General features: G+C 43.7%; 1 protein-coding gene and 1 long non-coding RNA gene across 2 annotated transcripts in view; one reads left to right on the forward strand and one right to left on the reverse strand.

The window, feature by feature from the left end:
* The window catches only part of LOC143806604 (solute carrier family 35 member F3-like), a 63,376-nt gene that overhangs the window by 32,630 nt on the left and 10,968 nt on the right, over positions 1–19,778 (forward strand). Inside the window, exon 2 of the mRNA XM_077287338.1 lies at positions 12,496–12,709. The gene's annotated coding sequence lies outside the window, so the exon portion shown is untranslated. The remainder of the gene's footprint in view (positions 1–12,495; positions 12,710–19,778) is intronic.
* On the reverse strand, positions 8,387–11,313 carry LOC143806605 (uncharacterized). The gene is made up of 3 exons (XR_013221519.1): positions 10,918–11,313; positions 9,060–9,207; positions 8,387–8,727 (listed from the first exon to the last, which is right to left on the reverse strand). It is a non-coding gene; the product is annotated as an uncharacterized LOC143806605 (long non-coding RNA).

The raw sequence follows: 19,778 nt of genomic DNA on the forward strand, positions 1-19,778 counted from the left end.
TGTATACGAACTTGCAGCTTGAGAAGTTGCACTACCTCCGAGAGACTTGGTCCCTTCTTAAATGGGACGTTCACCAATAGCATTTAAAGTCGAATAATGCTTACATGTCAAAGTTATATGTAGAAAGCTAGTTAAATTGTAAGAAATGCTTAATAATGTGTTAGAGAATGAGGACAGGAAGTGAACCCATATGGGGTTAGTCGGTGCGTCCTCCTAGGAGCCATACCGAGATGGCTCAGCGATCTTGAACTGAGAGAAGGATGATAAGTTCTATACTGTGTATAGTAGCAGAAAGGCAGTAGGCCCGGATGAGAGATGGGGCGGTCCTGCAACAGAGCGAGAGGCAGTAGGCCTGGGGCAGATAGACAGGCGGTCCTGCAGATGTAAAGGTGGAAAATAAAGAAAAGTTGATTAGCCTTATAGTGTTTTATAAGAAGGTCTTTAGTGGATTCAGTGTGTACGTCCTTAAAGGCAACGTTAAATTATTGTTCAGAAATTGCACTAAGTAGAATATCCGGTTGGGTAAGAGAAGTTATTTATAGTATGTTATTTAAAATATTTAACCATGTTTGTAACGTTCAAGTGTCCTCACCTCCCATAAAGGGAAGCCTTGTTAAAGTTTACTTGTTATTGCATTTCAAAATTGTATGTCTTTTTGCTGACATGTATTGTTGTTTTCTTCCCAGTCCAGGAGTACTGGGTTTAACCGGGGGGGAGTGCAGCGCCCCAGAGTCCTGGTCGTTGCAGTACTGATGCTCCGCCGCTAAGGGGGGCTATGGTACGTCTGATGGCACTGAAGGAGTTCACCTGACCAGGTATCACAGACACCAATACACTTCACAGTCTGGCCTCCAGGGGGAGCTAAGGGTGCTATGTATTAGGCCACTCCTCACAATCTGGTAAAACTGGGGGTTAGAGAGGAAGTTAGGGAGAAGCTGACTGGGTTGGAACCAGGCAACATCCTGTGGCAGAGGGTGTTGCAGGGGAAGATTCAGGGGGGTCCCTGTCAGGGGTGGGATCCTGACAGCGGCCTAGCGAACAGAAAGAATGTTACGGGACCGCGCCTGCACTACATTGCAGCGGTACCCCAAGAAAGGACAAGAAGCGAGGTTTATTGTGCTGAGTGAGAAACGAGATCAACGCAACAAGGAGAAACACCAGTAGGAGTCGTGCCGTAAGACGAGGCAACATCCTACTGAGGCGCGTAGCCGGTGGCCGGAACGCCGAGGAAGTATTGAGCTCCAGGCCTTACTTCAAACCTACGGCAGGACAGTCAGTTATAGGCGGGCTGTCTCACCCAAAATCACCTAAGCAGACACAGGGGGCAACATCTGGAGAGGGGCGACTCTAGGGTCCCGGAAGACCTCCGAGCCTACCCGTCATACGGGTGCGTCCTAGCCATATCATCTGAAGGATGAAACAGAACATCATAATCGAGTTGTGAGGGAACTTCAGAAACAGACACAACAGTTGTGAGGACTATCCCGTAAGCACAGCAGGGAAGGACTACAACACACAAGCGCTAGAAGGTAGGCACAGATTTCCACCTGCAAAGGGAACTCTGGAGGTGCCATCGGACCGGCTGGACTCATGCAGCCCGGTTAACCATATTTCGGACTGAGGATCCGGAAGCCTTCAGTAAAGAGGTAAAGAGACTACAACCTGGTGTCCTTGTTATTTACTGCAACCGACACCACACCACAACAGCATCACTCTCCACCTTCATTGGACGCCCCTCAGCAGGGTCACGGGCCGGGTCTAGCCACCGTGACAACCCAGTACCGAGTACCCCTCGGCCCTGCGGCAGTGGGGGCGCTCCATATATATATATACCAAAAATCTGCCTATTTAGACAAATACACAATCTGCCATGAGGAAAATGCCCGGGCCGTGAGCTGCTATACCGCAGTACTTCAAATCCTTGAAGAATAATAGTTTATCCGACAATTCCATTAATAATAATAATATATCTAAAAAACATAAGAAAGCCATTCAGGATATTAAAGATATGAAGGATATAACTATAAAAACTCTTGGCATCACAGACTTGGCCCTTTCCTGGATCTCATCATATCTGACAGATCGGACATTCAGTGTCTCCCTCCGCCACACCACCTCCTCACCTCGCCCCTTGTCAGTCGGTGTTCCTCAAGGCTGTTCTAGGACCCCTACTCTTCTCCATCTACACCTTCGGTCTGGGACAGCTCATAGAATCCCACGTTATGCAGTACCATCTCTATGCTGATGACACGCAGATCTACCTATCCGGACCTGACCTCACCTCCTTACTTATCAAAATCCCGCACTGTATGTCTGCTATATCAGCCTTCTTTTCTGCTAGCTTTCTACAACTAAACATGGACAAAACAGAATTCATCATCTTTCCCCCAACTCACTCTACCCCTCCACCAGACCTATCCATCAATGTCAATGGCTGCTCACTTTCCCCAGTCCCACACGCCCGGTGCCTCGGGGTGATCCTCGACTCTGCCCTCTCTTTCAAGTCACATATCCAAGCCCTTGCCTCCTCCTGCCGCCTCAAACTCAAAAACATTTCCCGGATCTGCGCATTCCTTGACCGTGACACCACAAAAACACTAGTGCATGCCCTTATCATCTCCCACCTCGACTACTGCAACCTCCTACTCTCTGAACTCCCCTCTAGCACTCTGGCACCACTCCACTACACTCTGCTGCTCGACTAATCTACCTGTCTCCCCGCTATTCCCCAGCCTCTCCCCTATGCCAAGCCCTTCACTGGCTTCATATCGCCCAGAGACTCCAGTTCAAAACCCTCACAATGACCTACAAAGCCATCCACAACCTATCTCCTCCATACATCTGTGACATGATCTCCCGGTACCTACCAACACGCAACCTCCGATCCTCTCAAGACCTCCTTCTCTACTCCCCTCTCATCTCTTCTTCCCACAACCGCATCCAAGACTTCTCCCGTGCTTCCCCCATACTCTGAAACTCTCTACCTAAACACATCAGACTCTCGCCTACCATAGAAACTTTCAAAAAGAACCTGAAGACCCACCTCTTCCGACAAGCCTACAGCCTGCAGTGATCCTCAACCTACTGAACCGCCACATAACCAGATCTACCCTCTCCTAGTGTATCATCACCCATCCCCTGCAGACTGTGAGCCCTCGCGGGCAGGGTCCTCCCTCCTTATGTACCCGTGTGCCTTGTTTTTGCTCATGTTTAATGTATTTGTCTATATTTGCCCGTATTTCACATGTAAAGCGCCATGGAATAAATGGCGCTATAAAAATGAATAATAATAATAATAATAATAATAATAATAATAATAAAAACAAGGGCATGATTGTCATTATGAATTCTCTAGACTACAAAAATTAAATTATGAAATTAATATCTGATGTAAAAGTATACAAAAAATTATCTTCTGATCCCACTGCGGGGTTTAAACAAAAAATTGACAAAGTTATAGAGGAGGGTGTGTCTTTGGGAGTATTATCCAGGAAGCAGGCGGAATTTTTGGAAATTTCAGACCCTGTCATGCCTATTCTGTACGGGTTACCCATAATCCACAAACAAGCTCAATTTCCTCCAATGAGACCCATAGTCTCAAGTATAGGGTCTATTAACGAACATTTGGGTCAGTGGTTAGATACCCTGCTTCAGCCACTAGTTCTAAGGACACCAGGACATTTAAAAGACACGAAAGATGTTTTGGACATTTTGACACACAAAAAGTGGCAGTCAGATTACACGTGGCTGAGCTGTGATATAGTGTCTCTATACACCTGTATTCCACATAATGTTGCGTTGTCAGCATTGCAATTTCATTTGGACAGGTATAGTTCATACTCTAATGATCTCATTGGGTTCATTTTACAAGTCACTTTTTTCTTATTAACTCACAATTTTTTTTCTTTTGACTCTGAATATTATTTACAGTGCACGGGTGTGGCAATGGGGGCCAAGTTTTCACCATCATTGGCAAATTTGGTTATGTCTTATTGGGAGTATCAGTTTCTTTTTTCAACATCTAATAGATTTTCTTTTATCTCCTGGTATGGCAGATACATCGACGATACGTTGATTATCTGGAAGGGTGATGTATCTGCCATACGGGAGTTTGTGGAATACATCAACGATAATGACTATAATTTTAAATTTACTTATGTTCATGCGGAATCTAAAATCTCTTTTTTGGACTTAGAATTAACTGGCATCCCTGATCAATTAATTTCTACACAGACATATGTAAAACCAACAGCGGGGAATACCATTCTCCATGCCAACAGTAGTCACCCAAAGCACACTATTAAATCAATTCCTGTAGGTGAGTTTACCAGGTTAAAGCGTAATTGCAATAATAATGGTGCCCTCAGAGATGATTTAATGAAATCATGTAGAAAATTCCATAAACGTGGCTATCCCAACTGGACACTCAATAGAGCATTGAATATAATAGAAAACAAGGATCAAGTTGGCCCTATCTCTCCACAAGCGTGCAACAGCAGGGAGCGCAAAAGACATTATGTGAAGCAAGGCAATAAAAAGAATATTGAGGACAGACCTTATGTATGTTTACAATTTAGTCCACAGTTCAACATGATTAAAACTATTATTAATAAGGCAATTCCAATTTTGTATGAAGATTCTACCCTTGCGAAAATTTTACATGATGGTTGCAATATTGTGGCTAGAAGAGCGCCCACGCTAGGTAATATATTGTCTCCTAATATTTTTTCTTCCCATCATTGTAGGGATACCTGGCTAAAGTGCACTGGTAGTTACAAGTGCAATGTGACCAATTGTACCACATGCAGGCATTTAATTGTTACAAGGTCTTTTGGTGATGGTTTTAATAATAATTTATACAAGATACAAGACTTTATTAATTGTAACACTCGGTATGTGGTATATAAAATCGAAAACATATGTTGGATGCACCATAAAAAAACTGAAAAACCGTATATCGGAACATTTGTATGATATTTCTTGTACTACTAATAGCAGCCGCAACATCTCTTTTGCAGCCAAACTTTTTATTGAATATCACTCACGAAACATAGATTCTTTAAGGGTTACTGGCATTGAAAAGATAAAAAAAAACCTTACGTGGAGGTGATATGCATAGAGTCTTGCTCACACGGGAGGCCTTTTGGATATTCAATCTCGGCACCAGGTTTCCGGATGGCCTGAATAAAAGGAACGAGCTTACGTTTCATTATTAATTTATCTTGATGCAGTTTTATTTGTATTTTTCATTTTTTGTATAATTTCATGTGTTATTATGTTATTATTAATTTGTGTTATGTTTGCATTGGTTTTGTTATATGTACCAGTTACCTTTTTTTATTGTCTAGGACCTTCTGGTCATGTGACATTTTCTCACTATTTCATTGGTATTTGATTCCTTTTATACTGGGCATGTAACTAAGTAGATCAGCTGTGATAAAGACTTCGGTCGAAACGCGTAGCCTGCCTCCACGGTGTTATGGTGCTGTTCCGGGAGTTTTCCTGATTTTAATGTATTGGATTAAAGTTTATTTTTTATTGGAAGCTGGAACATCTCTTTTTTTTTTCTTTGGAATACCGCAGTACTGCCTGGGACGTGTTTCACTGAACGGGCTACCAGGCATTTGTCCCAGACATATGGACCATCGGTGTCCGGTTGGAACAACCCCTTTAAATCCACCCCTACCAAACATCTATACAATTTACACCATCCACATATGGATAACAGCTCTATAATCCTATTGTTTCCGGTATATAATTGTATGTTATTTGTATATTTATTGCATTCAGCCCTTTTTTAGCCCTCGCTGTACAGCAGAGGTCCCCAACCTTTCTAACCTTTAGAGCCACATCCAGCTACGAAAGAGGGTCGCGAGCCACATTCAGCTCTGAGAGAGAGGGTCACGAGCCACAACCAGCTCCTTCCCCACTCACAGTAGTGATAACCAAAGCTTTTCCACTGAAATCACACCAATGCAGTGTGCCAAGCTCCACGGTTTCCTATCTCACCCCCATTCAGATCTGCTCTTCTGTACAGGGCCACACACAAAAGTCACCATTTAGACAACTGCTCTTAATAGTTCTTTACACCTGGTGCTAATGCACCAAGCTGGCAGACAGCCACGAGCCACACATCACGGGCCCGCGAGCCACATGTGGCTCCCGAGCTACAGGTTGGGGACCCCTGCTGTACAGCATGCTACATACAAGCTTTCTTTTTCTCCTCCATTTCAGTTCTGTTGTAATTAGGCACCAGACCACAAGATGGAAGCAGTCCATCATCCTGATGGCACCACTTGATTTATAAAAATAATCTGTTACCAGGGCAGACACTTTTATTAAAACGCTCTATAACAAAGACCTTCCTGGTGGTCAGGGACATATTTAATTAAAAAATGGAAGAGAGACACAATGTCAAAATGAATAAATATAAAATCATCACATTTCAAACATTTACTGATATTTTGGTGGGAAATTTGACACGTTGGTAGTATACCAACCAAACTGGCACTGTCAGGTCTGCAATATTATATCATACCTCCCCCCACACACAGGATGATGCCCCTCCACTTTACTCCCCAACACAAAGTATGATGCCCCCACAGTTCTGACACAAACAGTAAAATGCACTCCAAAGTCCTCCTCAGTCACACTCACACAGTATGATGCCCCCACAGTCCTCCACAGTACATTCCCCCACAGCATGATGCCCCCAATGTCCCCACATTGTAGGTAGGATGATCCTAATATCATACACACAGTATAAAAGTGCCACAGCTCCCCAAATAATGTGATTCCCCCCACAGCCCCCCAGCATGGTATGATGCCCTTATAGCCCTCCACACAGTATAATGATCCTATAGACGCCTACACAGAATAATGCCCCTACAGCCCTATACACACTATAATAACACTATAGTCTGCACACAGTATGATGTTCCCACAACCAAACAGTATGATGCCCTCACAGTCACCCTCATAATATGATGCCCCGCTCAATTCTCCCCACAACCCCAAAATGGTATGATGCCCCCACACAGTAAAATACCCCACAGCTCACAGTATAGCAACCACAGATTCTTCCACAAAGTATGATGGCTCCACAGCCACCCTACCTAGAATGATACCACTATAGCCCTGCACACAGTATAACGTTCCTACTGTCCCACTACAAGGTATGATGCCCCAAACACAGTATAATTCCACTGCAGTATGTTCACCTACATATAATATGATGCCCCCACATTCCCTCACATATTATGATGCCTCCAAGACCTCCCATACACAATGCTCCTAGCATCCTACACACAGTATGATGCCCCCACAGCTCAACACACACAGTATGACAGCCGTACAGCCACCCACAGACTAATATAATTCCCCCTAGATTTCCCCCCATTGCAGTATGAAGTTCCTCACAGTTGTCCCACACAGTATGGGGCCCCAAAGCCCCCTCTAATACACAGTATGATGCCTCACACAGCTCCCCACACAGTATGACACCCATATAGCTGTAAGGGGGTATGGAGGCTAGTTCGTGCCTCACACTCCTTGATTACGTTCCTGAGAAGCTGGTATATTTTATATGTCTTATAATATTGTCATGTACGCCATGTATTGTATAAATATATATATTCCTGCGTTAAACAGACATAGGGAAAGTGTAGATTTTAGATTTAGCCCATGGGGGGGCATAATAGAGTAAGATAGGAGTAGGTTAGACCAATAGGATTTAGTGAGTTAGGAGGGGCCAACTGGGAGTAGTTGGGGAGCTTCCTGGAGTAAGTAAGGGCTGGGAGCCAGGACAGGACAGTTGTGTCCCGCAACTTTTAAGCTGGGGAGCCCCTCATAGCTCATACAGTATGATGCCAACATAGCTCACCATACAGTATGATTCCCCCACAATTCCCACACACAGTATGATGCCTCCACAATCCATCCATAGCCCCCAAACAGCATGATGTCTCTACAGCCCCCCAACACAGTATGATGCCCCCACACACTGTAGGATGCCCCATAGCCTTCCACAAGATATGATGCCTCTGATAAAGTGTGGTGCCCCTATAGATCCTCACATGGTATAATGCTTCTATAGTCCCTCACAACAGTACTGTCCCTCCACAACCCACCTCTAGTCCGCACACAGTATGATCCCTCTACAACCTCAAACACAGTATATTGTCCCTATCGCATGTTTTCCCACATATTATATGATGCCTCCAAAGTTCCCCCACATAGTATGATGCCCCTAAAGCCACCCTCGCAGTATGATGCCCACACAGTTCTCCCCGAAACAACCACACGTTATAATGCCCCACATAGTATAATGTTCCCACAGCTCTTCACATAGACTATGATGACCTCACAGCCCCCATAAAGCATGATTCTCCCATACAGTGTGATGCCCCCCGCAGAGTGCTGTCCCCACAGCCAATGTACATGATATGATGCCCCAAAACTCCACCCTCAAAGTATGATGCCACTCACTGATTTGTCGCATTTTGGTGTTATTCTGTTATCTCGCCTTCTATTTTATTGTAGATAATATATAAGTTGGTAAAAACCAGTGTAACTCACCTGTCCCAGCTCCAGTGCCAGGTTTTGCTCCCAAGTCAGCACCAGATTACTACAGTTACCAGGCAAACACTTCTGATATCATCCTCCATGATCGCCTTTTTTTAAGTCAGGCTTGGGTATCTCTACGCTGCCTGAGTATTGAGGTATCACCTGTAAATAGAGTCAAAAGCACCAATATTTAAAAGGTTTATAAATCCTCATTAATCACAGCATGACATAAATGTAGATTGAAAACAAGGTCACCGTGGATGATGAGACAGAATCAACAACATGGAGTGATGAACCCCGCCACACATGTACTGAAATAAATCTGCCATATAGACAGTGGTAACGTGGGGTGCAAATCACAAAAGTGAAGGCACAATCCAGATTGTAAAATGCCATACCATATGAATACTACATGGGCCTCGCTGTTCCACGTGACGTCTCACAAGTCCAATTCTGTTGTATCATCGCCTGCGGCCCGTGCTGCTCACCCTTACCTGCAGCTTAGAGAATCCACTTGTTTGTTGAGAAGATCTTTGAATTAATCCACTAATCTGTAACTGATCCTTCGCTATTAATGGAAAGCAGCAGCAGAATACAGAAAGGAATCGTCATGAAGTTTTGGTCACTGATGCACAAGCACAGCTGAGGAAGAAAGGGGAGAATTGTTATCATATAAAGTATGGCAAGAGAGAGTGTGAAGGTAGTGTCAGCAAAGGTGACACCAGCAACTGCTGCGTCTCCTCATATCGATGAGAATGAAGACACAGGTGAGTGGTAGCACTACCAAGGCATCTAAGGCTAAGTTCACACAGTAATCTGACAGGTTTTTCAAAAGGATTCCACTCCAGAAAATGCAACATTTTTTCTTGGTTTTGTAGTTTTTGCTTTTTTTCACATGGTGGTTTGCATGGATCCACCTCAAAGAAGTGACGTCACTTCTTTTTATCAACAGTAAGGTTGTCAGACACTCATTGGGGAAAAAAAAATCACTGTATGAATATTGAGTGGATTTTCCATTAAATAAATGGGAAGAGTAATGAAAGTGCTTTTAGTGGGTAAAGAGAGAAAAAGAAAGAAAGAAAGAAAGAAAGAAAGAAAGAAAGAAAGAAAGAAAGAAAGAAAGAAAGAAAGAAAGAAAAGAAAGAGAAAAGAAGGAAAAGGGAGACAGAAGGAAAGAGAGAAAGAAATAAAGAAACAAAGAAAGAAAGAGAAAAGAAGGAAAAGGGAGACAGAAGGAAAGAGAGAGAAAGAAAGAAAGAAAGAAAGAAAGAAAGAAAGAAAGAAAGAAAGAAAGAAAGAAAGAAAGAAAGAAAGAAAGAAAGAAAGAAGGAAACTGGAAAGAGAAAGCTGGAAAGTGAGAGAAAGAAAGCAGGAAAAATAGAGAAATAAAGAAGCAGAGAAAGAAGGAAAAAGGAGATAAAGAAAGCAGGAAAGAGAGAAAGAAAGAGAGAATGAGGGAAACAAAGAAAAAGAAAGCAGAAAAGAAAGAAAGCAAGAAAGAGAGAAGGAAAGAAAGAAAAGAAGGAAAAAGGAGAGAGACAAAGAAGGAATGAGAGAAGTTAAGAGAGAAAGAAGACACGAAAGAAAAAGAAAGGAGAAAAAGAAAGAAGGTAAAAGTGGAGAGAAAGAAAGCAGGAAAGAGAAAAAGAAGAAAAGAGAGAAAGCAGGAAAGAGAACGAAAGGAAGGAAGAACAAAGGAGAGAGAGAAAGAAAGCAGGAAAGAGAGTAAGAAATAATCTATATTTATAATAATGTGAACAAACATGTCCACGGCTGGTTTCCATGGAGGGGTGAGCTGCGCACTATGCCAGCCGCTGTGTGACAGTCATTTATTAGCAGTGCTTGGATTTCCTGTCCCGTGCTTAGAATTTGGAGTTGGACACTGCTGTATGAAATGTGACGAACACTGCAGGAACCGATACATTCTTTATGATTTATTACAGTCACTTTCCTTTCTTTGTTGCGTCGTATTCAGTGACATTTTTTGGGCAACATTTCTCAAAATGGCGCACGGGGTTCATGAATTTGGCACAAAATCAAAAAATGTTCTTTAGTTTCGTCTTTAACTGTTTCAGCACCAAAAGTTGCAAATCCTTAGAAAAGTCGCCAAAATGCACCAAATTGAAAACTCATCCAGAAACCTTACTCCGGGCAGACACATTTGGAAAAAGTATCTGGATAAGCAAAGTGGTTGAGGAAAAAAAAAAATAGAATAAAATAAAAAGGCAACATAAAAAGTGGTGCAAAACCCATAGAGAATAAGGCATAAACGCTAAAGCCACTAGAAAAAGGAGGAAATGACTCCAGAAAAGTGGCCAAAGCTTGTAAACACAGGATTGCTAAGACATTCACCTGTTACTTTCTCGCAATTTTTTCTTGGCTAGGGATGTGGATGATCTCCTTGTCAGTGGCGGTGTCGGTGTGCACGTGACTTTCCAGTTTGTCTGAATTATCGCAGAATGAATCCTTCTCTCTCTGCAGATCGCTTCATTCACAGCAGGGTCACGTTGTCTTCTCCCCGCAGTCTATCTCATGATCTCGCTTTCTGCGAACCCTTATACTGCCTCATTGTCTGCGCGGAACATCAAGGCGCTGCTGTAATTACTACAATTAATATGTTGTCCTCTACGTCTTACTCTTAGGCTGCATCATTTCAGCTTTGTACAAAGTAATACTGAGCCCATGAATTGCCCCTAATCTCCAGGACAGAGTGGCTGACCTACTTTAGGGAGTGTTCACCCTGCGTCTTTTTCCAGAATATTTTTTGCAAGGAAAAAACAGCAAAAAAACTCTAAAGAAATCGAGGGGAACCGAGCCGGATGGGAGAATAGTCATAAAGGCGGGTCCCTAACAGCTTCTCCCCGCCCTCTTCCCTTGAGTGGCAGGTCTCTCCATATACCCGCACACAGGGTGAGACCCGCCACGCAACCTTGGAACCACCTGCCCTGTTATTTCACATTTTTCTACATACAGTGGTTGGTTGTAGATATTTTATTGTAAAGCAATGTTAGCCGCCATTATAGATGTGGCTGCCTTATTACATTACATTATCACAATGGTACCACCAGACCCCCATACACAGCATATAACACATTGGTACACTATGTACTGATTTAAAGAATGCATGTATTTTGGGCTAAAAAAAAATTTTTAAATTGGCTCTTGTTAAAAATGTTACACCGTTCGTCTTCCATAGCCTCCGTGCTCGCTTGAGTGAACTAAGCATCCTTCAGTGAACTTAATCCGACTGGGAGTTTGTAAGTCTTTTATCAGCTTTTTACTGAACTTTTCTTTACAATCACATAAAAGTTCAGCTCAACTTTAATGTTATCTCTGCTCATAAATCAACCCATCGACCCATGCACACTAGACTAAAAATTGAAATTTTCAACCACAATCAAAGTTCATTGGGTGGAATTTATCACAAATGTTAATTTTAGCCAATCAGTGACAGACCGTCGTTCTCTGGAATTAAGTCGCCCGTGTTCGAAACTTCTGTCTGATAGTCGGATGAAAGATGATTCGAGCTATAAAACAATGGAGGTTTAACAAGCTAAATGCTCAAGAATTATTGTGCAACTTGAGACCTTGACTAAGGCTTTTCGGCGAAACGCTTTTAACACTTTTAAAGTGTTGCACGCGCCTCTGACAGTTTTGGACAAAAATTCTTATAAACCAAAATATCACTCCATGGGAGGACTGGACAACAAAAAATTTGCCTTTTTTTTTTTAAAAGCTGAAAATAATGAATTGGCCAAAACCACCTGGATTACAGATACCCCGCCATGGTGAACAGACAGAAAGTAGTAAATTCACTTCCAAATAAGCACAACTTAAAAGAAACATTTGGTGATAGACGAAAAATAGGCGTAAAGTTTCTCTGATATTCTTTGTATTTTAAGTTTCTTTTATTCTGTCTCCTTTCTCCAGGACAGCCAGTAATTCAGTGGCGAGGCTGCAGACGCTTCCTACTTTCAGTTCTCATCTCTGGCCCGTTGTGGGGTGTCGGAAACCATACCGCCTCTCTTGCTGTGGAGAATGGCTGGGATCCTGCTTTCCTGGCTTGGATTTGCAGCGTGACCTCCGTTTTGGCCACTATTCTTTGCCGCGTCATTAAATGGGGACACGGTGAGCCAAAAAACGGGTAATTTTTTTTTTCATTTCAAAATCTTAGAGAATCTATTTACCTGTGATTGGATTTTAAACGAGTTAAAAAAAAAAAAAAAAAAAAAAAAAAAAAAAAAAGCGCCTTGTTCATCCACCCCAGGTCCAATGATGAGTCTCTGTTGATACTGCCAGTGTATGTTATTAGGAATATCCACTCAAGAGAAAGCAGTCATAAGGCCGAATTATATGAAAATACAAAACAACTTTATTAGTATTAACAGGCATAAAATGGCAAATGGGAGATCCCCCGTGCCGAACTCAACACACAACATGGGACAGGTGCAGGTTCATAAGGCCATATCAATCAAAAAGCAATGCTATCCATTAATAAGGAGTATAGAACAGAGAATTAGACAACAATCATAGCCAACAGCACTGATATTTGATGTACCCCATTTACATAGACATGCGTTTAAGTATACATACCAATAGGCAAAATCTCAAGAGGCCGTAGGCACCCCGCTCCCGTCCACCCCGACGCGCGTTTCGGCTAATACCTTCCTCAGGGGGGTTTATGTTCTATTATTGACTGCCATGCTTTCCATTAAGTATTTTCAGTGTCTGTTATTGTCTGACATCACATCAGCATTGTGGCATCCAATCAGTGAGCTCAGTGGCTCTTGTTGTCAACTCAGGTTGGCAGTGATTGGCTGCAGCGTTGTTGACCTAATATAAGCAATGCAGACGATAACAGACACCAGGAGCAGCTGCGGAGGGGACCCAGTGCTGGACCTGGGGAGGGTGAGAAAGGTTTAATGAAAAAAGCACATTCCCAGTTGTTTCATTTGCATCTATCGCAACCCACCTCCTTCTTGATTGACAGCTCTGACTTTACAGCGTCTTATTAGGGTCCTCGTGTACATAAGGGTGCACTGTATAGATGTCACTGTCTTACCTATCTTCTTTCTTCTGTCCCTTTTTTTGCCCCTAACCCCAAATTCCCGTAGCTGGAAACTTGGTCCTCACTCTGTTACCACCATGCTGGTGATAAAGAGAATCCTTCCCATCTGTAGTCTGTCTCTCCTCGCCCACTCCCTTTACTTTCTTGCTTTACGCAGCCTGCGCACCTCGGAAGTAGCTGTTCTTTATTCCTGCAACACGGCTATCTGTTATCTTCTCTCGTGGACCATACTAAGGGACCAATTTATGGGGACGAGAGTAAGTAATGCAATATAATCGTGTCATACAAATCTACCAAAAGTGCAATATAAGAAGTGTGTTTCAATGTCTTAAAGGGATTGTCCACTACTTTTTATAATAAATATGGTTCTATAGGGTTATTAAAACAAAAAAAGATCTGATAATTTCCTACTGGTCTCTTGCTGTTCTGCCACCTGCTTTTACGGCAGGTCACCTGACTTCCTCTTCCTGGGGACATCACATGACCACTGCAGAGAATCAGTGGCCAATGATTGGCTGAAAGGCAGACACAGAGAGAAGTGGACCTCTGTATAAGAACGATATCTGGGCCCTTTGCAGCCCAATAGCTCATCATAATGCACAATTGTACCTGCCTTGTAAGTGGAAATGGGCCCCCAAACCACTTGGGCCCCTGTGCTTTAGAAAACAGTGTCCACATTTTTCCCCTAGAAAGTAATAATGCACCATGTCCATGTACACGGTCACAGTACTGTGAGTGCCTCTATAACAATAATGCTTAAGTGCTCAGTGCATATATATAATAGGCCAACAGCTCCCCTATACACAATATAATGTCCTCCACAGCTCCCCTATGCTCAGTATTTTGGGCCAAGAGCTCCCCTATACATAGTATTGTGGGAACACAGCTCCCTATACACAGTATGATGGGAACACAGCTCCCTATACACAGTATAATAGGCCCACAGCTCCCCTATGCTCAGTATGGTTGGAACACAGCACCTCTATACACAGTATTTTGAGCCCACAGCTCCTCTATACACAGTATTTTGGGCCCACAGCTCCCCTATAAACAGTATGACGGGAACACAGCTATTATACACAGTATAATATGCCCATAACTTCCTTTTACATAGTATAATGGGACAACAGCTCCCCTATAGATAGTATGGTGGGAAAACAACTGCCCCATACACAGTCTGATGGGCTCACTGCTCCCCTATATGCAGTATAATAGGCCCACTGTTCCTCTATTACACAGAATGACGAGCCCACAACAATGGCCTCCAACAGTAGTCTCAACACTTTATGACTACCCCCACGGTAGTCCCCAAACTGTATAATGGCCCCCACATTAGCTCTCACAGTGTATGAAGACCCCCACATTAGTTCCAAGCTGTATAAAGATCCCTATGCTCTGAGGACCCCCATAGTAGCCCCTAAAATGTATGTTTGAGGAACCCCTCCCTACTATATGAAGGGCCCCCATACTTTATGATGCCCCAACAATGTATGAGAACCCCAATGTATGAGGGCCCCTTGCTTCATGATGCCCCCTCAGCCCCTATGAGGATGTATAAAACTGCTTGAAATGTCGTAAATTGTTTGTCCAAAATTTTGTGATTTCTGATGCTTTTACAACAGTGCCAGACAACTTTTTGAAAAGCAGGTGAAGCTTGGGCAGGAAGGGATATGTCCCAACGCGCCAGAAAAAATCTTCAACACATTTCTGGTGGTAGCGCCCAACAGGGTAAACGCCTCCTAATGAATGGAGGAATGATTGTCCTTGGTTAGATTTGAACCAATATCCCGAGCACTGGAAACCTACAATGCTAACCTGTCGGTTTAATGTTTATTATTGCGCATATTACAACTACTATGCACTACTGTTTATTGATGCATGAGTCTCTGTCTCCAACAATAGTGTTATTGTAAGGAGGTGGTGGAGAACCTCGTTTGCCCCTCCCCTACGCGGAGCCCATGTGGCCCTGTTTGCACATTGTATATGTTATCCTATTGTGTTCTATATCTTTATTGCACTGCATATGTCATGTGGTTCTATTGTGTTGATTTCCTATTGTAATATGCAGGGCTGTGTTTACCCTGTGATGTTGTGCTGTGTCAGTAATGTCCCTATATGTACTTGCTGTGCACTGTGTTATACATACTGTTGTAGAGTTAGGGACAGTCAAAAGTTAAATAGTGGGCTGGGCCAGCAGCAGAAAAGGCGGCAGGAAGCTGCTGCTCCCAGTCAGAAGCTTGGGCACGTGAGCACTGAGCAGATGTGTGGCTGCAGCCGGGGCATTGCCAGACTCCCAGGAGGGAGGAAATCTGTTGCCCCGGACTAAGGACTAAAGGACCACAACACGGGCCCCAAGACTTTGGATGGTTCCCAGCTGAAGGGGCTATAAGTGTCCAGATTCCAGCGAGAGGACTGATTGCCTGATCTCGGCTACCATGACCGTTGTGGGTTGTGGGTATGGCCATGGATAGTGTCAGGGAAAGAGCAGGAAGCCAGCATTGTATCTTCTTTTCTACTACCTGTTCCTTCTTCATCATTATTGTAAAGCATGAAATAAAGTTATCCCTGTTGCATCACAGCGGTGACCCTCGATTTTGATTGCTGGACTACAGTGGCTGAAAAGAAAAGGTAACCCGTGGGAAAGAGCTGTGTTCGTCCTGTCTATTTTTTTACAAGCTGGCAGAAGAGATGCTAAGATCCCGAGCTGTAAGAAATACCAGTTGTAAGCTGCGTTATCTTTGTTCATGAATAAATATATCTTCAAAGTTGAACGGCTGGACTGTACACAGATTAATCCACTGCCAAAATAAGCACCCAGCCACTGTGTTGTCCAAGAGCGGTTTACTGGCTAAGTCATGAAAATGAGTTCCAACACCTATGAGAAGGTTGTGAAAAGAGAAACTAGTTCCCATTGCAGCCACTCACTTCAATTTTTAAAGTGTACACACAGGGGGACTTACAGCATTGTAGCCCAAAAAGAAGCGAACCATCAATGTAAAAATAAATAGCTTTATTGAGAATAAAAAGAAAAATAATAAGGATCTAAGTAATACAAACAGGAGAGTCCAGTAGGAGGGGCCCTAAGTACGGCATAAAAGGACTCAGTAAAATGTAATACAGCTCCACATTAGTCAGTAAGATAATAAATATGTGTAACACCAAGTCCTTTTATGCCGTACTTAGGGCCCCTCCTACTGGACTCTCCTGTTTGCATTACTTAGATCCTTATTATTTTTCTTTTTATTCTCAAAAAAGCTATTTGTTTTTACATTGATGGTTCGCTTCTTTTTGGGCTACAATGCTGTAAGTCCTCCAGTGTGTATAGTATTGATGAAGTGCCATATCTTGTCATGGTATTTGCGGACATATTTTGGTGCTATTAATTTTTAAAGTGTGTCTGACAGGTGAAATGTCAGCGTGCTCTGTCCGAGTTCAACCCATGACTTCAACAACATTACTAACCACTGAGCCACCATGCTGCCCAGGAGATTATTTATAGGTAGGTTATCAATATGACTACCAGCAGCAATGGCAAGATCATGAAAGAGAAAGCAGATGCCCATGGCATCAAATCAGTTAATTGATTTTAAATTTTGAAGTGTACCTGCGAGGTGAAATCTTATTATTGTTTGGTGAGAGTTGAACCAATCACTCCAGTGCTAACAACTGAGTCACTGTACTAGCTGGCAACAGCCACTGTATTACCCGGCAACTGCCACTGTGCTACACTATAAGCATCACTAAACCACCACCATGCATCACTGTAGGAATCAATAAGGTCCCACTATGCTTCACTGTAGACATCCCCAAGCTCCCTGACATGCTTCACTGTAGGCAGGGTGTTCCTTTCAGTGTATGCTTCATTTTCCCTCCTCCAAACAGTACATAATGACACTGACACTTGGGTTACAGCATAATGACACACTTTGGGTACAGGGTAATGACACTGACACCTTGAATAGGGATTAATGAACAGAATAATTACACACTGATTCTTGGGAGATATGATAATGACACTGAAACTTGGGGGTCTCCTCGTTCTGGCTGGATGTTCATCTAGTTATCATCCATTAGTGACAATAACCCTGAGTGAAGAATGACACTACATTGTGTGGCACCCCAGGAGTCTGGTTGCCACAGTGGCATTGCCACTCTCACAGGGAGTAATGTCATGCCTGGAAGCAAGGAGGGGTCCCCTTGCCTGGTGTCAGTAGGAGAGAAGTAGAGCAGAACCTGGGGAGTGGAGCTGTGATTAAGTTTGCCCCAGAGCTGAGCGCTAGGAACCGGATACCGGAGTCCGTGATTGCGTGGGTACTGAAGTCCCGGCAGCTAAATCCGAAGGGCAGGGGACTACAGGTCTCCTGGCCCAATCTAATACCCGGCGGCACAGCAACATACCAGAGCCTAGAGCCGACACAAAGGAGCGGCACCTGTGATAGGCTCGAGCTGCCTGTCATGCGATCAACAGATAGTTTTTAAAAACAGAGAGAGACAGTTAGCAGCAGGAGGGTGAGCTGTTATGCAGCAAGGAAAAAGGGAGGACAGCGCAGAAGGAAGGCCTCTGTACCTACCTGGCCAGGTGTAGCCAAAAATTGCTTCCAGGCTGCCCGGCTCTCCATTACAATCTGTTACCAGTACCCCAGTCTGTACTATGAACCATAAAGTAAAGGAAAAGAAAACTACAGCCCTTGTGTCATTCAGTGATCTCTTGCACCCTGAGTTCTGCACCACAAGGTACACGAAGCCTGACATAAACAGGACCGGTAGCCATGGGGCCCCGCTCCACCTGTGGAGAGCAGAACCATTCCAGCTGTGTCACCATCAGCCCCAGCGGTCTCCTTTAGCAGCTCCGTTGCCGAACAGCACAGGTGGGGTCACGTTAAATCCCATATACATATTCCCCATTTTACGGCACAGCCAGGGCCACGGAGTCGGGTCACGGCCCCATGACATCCCCAAAGAACTGTCCGACCCAGTTCAGAGTACTTCACGGCCCTGGTGGGCATGGCATTTGTATCTTGTTGTTTGTACCTCCCCATACTGGTTTGAACATAGTGAATCTTCTGATTTTTCTTCTCTGTAGTTTATGCTCATCCTGGAGCCGGTCATGCAGATGATGTGATCAACAATCTAAATGTAAACAATATATAGGTGTGATATTTATACGAGGTCGAGTTCTATACTGTCCTGCAGTCCAGAAAATTATCTACTATAACAATATGTAGTATATAACAGCAGCTCACATGCAAAACCTGCACTGTAGAATAAATATATGGGACCGGCTGGGCACGGTGGTGAACCGTCCTCTGACCCAGTGTAAGTATAAAGCAATGTCACGATCCATTGTTGGATTCGTGGCAGCTCTGCTTCCACTTTGATATAAATTGAGCTTTTTTTCCTTTCAGGACCTTTGGGGGTTAATGTCAGTTCCCTTGCTGGAACCCTACTGCATCTGCAGAGTGGCTAGGTCAGCTGATGTGGGTGGTGACCACTCCCACCATCCTTTAAATAGTCACCTGATGCATCAGCTGACTGTCGGTAATAGAGCAATCTATATCGACCAAGCCTGGGGGAAGGAGCTCTCTGGCTGCTGTGGTGTTTCAGCTGGTTTTGTGGTCTGGGTGCCTTTCTTCTTGTGCAGTGCTTTGCAGTAGAGAAGGCCATTAAACTAAGTTTGGGATTATTGTCCTTGTCTGTCTTGTGTTTGTTACTGTCCACTGTCCCTTGTGTTGTTCCATCTGCAGTGATGAGGCTAGCGCCCTTGCTGGCCAGTGCACTAGCCAGGGCAGTGGTAGGTAACAGCAAGGGACGAGGTTACTGATGGTGGTGGGGGGAAGGACCCACTTAGGGTGTTAGGGGAGTACAGTGTCAGTCTTAGGTTTGAGCAGGAGGTGTCCACCCCTCATTTCCTTATCAGTAGGGCCTTTCTCTCCCCATTTCCATTCCATTGTGTGTGTTTCATGCCGTCCACCGAGCTACCCCCTGTGGGGTCTCTACATATCGTGACAGGTGGCCTCAGGGCACAGCGCTTTGTATATCGCATCATACAAATGCATTTGCAGGACTGGATTGCTTGACATAAATATGGCAAAAAAATGGTAAACTGGGAAGGAATACCCATTTAATAATTTAATTATTGTGATAT

The sequence above is a fragment of the Ranitomeya variabilis genome, chromosome 2 (genome assembly GCF_051348905.1).
Source record: "Ranitomeya variabilis isolate aRanVar5 chromosome 2, aRanVar5.hap1, whole genome shotgun sequence".
NCBI lineage: Eukaryota > Metazoa > Chordata > Amphibia > Anura > Dendrobatidae > Ranitomeya > Ranitomeya variabilis.